Genomic DNA, 2755 nt, shown 5'->3' with positions numbered 1-2755 from the left:
TAACAGTAATAAGATCAGTGGTTGCCAGGGATTGTGGGGAGGGAGAGATGAGTAGGCAGGGCACAAAAGATTTGTAGGGCAGTGAAACAATTCTGTATGATACTATAATGGTGGACACATGACATTATACATTTGCCAAAACCCAGAGAACGTTCAACACCAAGAGTGAGCTCTAATTTAAACTATAGACTTTGAGTAATTATAATGCATCAGTGTAGGTTAAGCAATTGTAACAAATGTACCACTCTGGTGAAAGAGGTTTGTAATGGTAGAGGCTGCGCATGGGAAGTGAGAGGGGTGTAAAATGGAAAAATTTGTAGTATCTTTAACTCAATTTTGCTGTGAGCCTAAAACTTCTCTAAAATTAAGTATTTTGTTTGGAAACTGATATTTATTTTCCATCAACCTTATTCCATGTTGCTTAAGAGCCCGTGCAAAAACAGCTTAAGACCATTCAGAGGTTGCTCCTACCCACTCAGTGGCCTGAGCAGTGGAAGCTGCAGACCAGTCTTCCATGACAGACTGAGTGCTCCAGTCTTTAGTAGGGAACTGCTGAATAGGCACAGAGGGTGCCTACACTCCTTCAGACCAGCCTGCAACCTTAGGCTGAGTAGCAGTGAACTCAGGAGCTACAGCAGTTCATTCACCCTGAAATTCCTCCTTGGTCACAGCCTTTTCAGCAGCAGCCTGCTCTTCTTTTTCAATCTCTTCAGGATCTCTGCAGAAGTAGAGATCAGGCATGACCTCCCACGGGTGTTCATGGGAAATGGTGCCACGCATGTGCAGAACTTCCCAAGCCAGCATCCACCACATCAGACCCACTGAGCGAGCTCCCTTGTTGCACGGGATGGCAATGTCCATATAGCACAGAGTAGAATCTGTGTTACACAGAGCAATGATAGGTAGGTTAACATAAGATGCCTCCATGACCAGCTGGTGAACCCATGGCTCCCAGAAGGCTGCCTGGATCTGGTTAGTGAAGGTTCCAGGAATGAAGCAGCCAGCAATTGGAGTGGCTCCTGTGGCAGCAACAAACTTCATCATGGCCCTCTGGCCAGTATTCCTAGAGGATATGACACTGACATCAGCAGGGTTTTCAATGGCAACAATGGCACAAGCTGCCAGCAGAAGCTTCTCCCAGGTCCTCTTCAGATTTATGATGTGGATGCCATCACTTTTCCTTTTATAGATGTACTGTTCCATCTGGAAGTCAAGATTGGTTCCACCTAAGTAGGTTCCGGCTGCAAGGAACTTAAGGACATCCTCCTCATTCATTTGCAGGGCATCAAGGGCTCCAGACATTGTGAAAGTTTCCCTTTAAGTTACGACAGGAATCCAGAACAATGCCGAATCGACCCCTCTGTGGGTAGCGCAGAAAGGCAAAATTAAGTATTTTTTAATAAAGATCATTCTGGAAGCTGTATGAAAGTGAAATAGAGACAGTTGAAGGTAGAAGTAGAGAAATAAGTGAGGAAGCTACGTTAGTCTAGTTAGGAAATAAAGGAAGCCAGCATTGAGATGGTAGTGGTTGGGGTAGGGGAGACAGGAGCAGAATTGGAGAATGTTTTGAAGGTAAAACTGACAGGTTTGTTGATGGACTCGACGTTGATGGAAATTTGAAGGAAAAACAGATTTTTGACCTGATAATACTAAGAAAGGAAAACTAAGGGAGAAACAGATTTGGAGTGGAATCAAAATCTCTGCCCTGGATATTGACTAGAAGTAAGCATGCCATTGTGGAAGCAGAAGGGATTTAAAGAGTCACAGGCAAGAACTCAAACACTCACCAGCTATAATTCTCAACTAGAAACCCAGAATCCAGAACCATAAACCAGAACACTGAAATGCTACAGCCTCTATCCCTTTCTTGTGAAAATCAGGAGACAAGGACCACAGGAAGGGACATAGATCCAATTGCATGTACCTTCTGAGAGCTGAGGTAAGCTGGTATGCTTGTATAAGCCTGGTGCAGTCTCCTGCCCAAGATGAAAGTAAACTCTACATTGCTGTAGCAAGAAAGCTGCTTAAACCTTCAGCACAATAACCCAGTTCCAGACCACGTGCCCAGACAAGGACACAGAAAATAACCCATTAGATGAAGAATAAGGCAATGCCTTTTGCCTTGGGAAAGTTGGGACCTTCCACAGTAAAATGGATTCAACCATCATGAACTAATGGGTGAAGCCCTGTGTTGGGTACTACAGGGCAGCTTCAGCAGTGTATAAGACAAACCCCAGATCTTCAAAGAGATGTTAGCCAAGTGTACTTCAGAACATGGCTAGAAGCCGGACATCTGATCCTGACATGTGAGAGAAAAATCCTCACCCCAAACCACCCTCCACCTTCACACCTTCCTGGAATCTTTTTGCAGAAAGTAAGTTGAGTTTTCCAATACGCTATGTTAAAAGGCATCATGAGGGTGTGAACTTGAGAAAGTTTGGAGTGAACTCCTATCTCTACCATCTGCTTCTGCCAGTCCTGGCTTCTTGCCAGAGCACACAGTGACATGTCAATCAAAGCTTTCTTCATAGCAGGGAGGTAAAAAGGCCTATAAAGAGATGGGGAGGCCAGGTGCAGTGGCTCATGCCTGTAATCCCAGCACTTTGGGAGGCCAAGGCTGGCGGATCACCTGAGGTCAGGAGTTTGAGACCGCCCTGGCCAACATGGTGAAACCCCGTCTCTACTAAAAAAAAAGCAAAAATTAGCTGGGCGTGGTGGTGGGCACCTATAATCCCAGCTACTTGGGAGGCTGATG

General features: G+C 45.2%; 1 pseudogene; it reads right to left on the bottom strand.

Moving 5' to 3' along the window:
• Positions 1-444: 444 nt before the first annotated feature.
• On the bottom strand, positions 445-1302 carry LOC108538123 (40S ribosomal protein SA-like; annotated as a pseudogene).
• Positions 1303-2755: the final 1453 nt, after the last annotated feature.

The sequence above is a fragment of the Rhinopithecus bieti genome, unplaced genomic scaffold (genome assembly GCF_001698545.2).
Source record: "Rhinopithecus bieti isolate Rb0 unplaced genomic scaffold, ASM169854v2 scaffold_14454, whole genome shotgun sequence".
NCBI lineage: Eukaryota > Metazoa > Chordata > Mammalia > Primates > Cercopithecidae > Rhinopithecus > Rhinopithecus bieti.
Note: the sequence above shows the minus strand (reverse complement) of the source record. Positions and strands in the feature narration are given on the sequence as shown.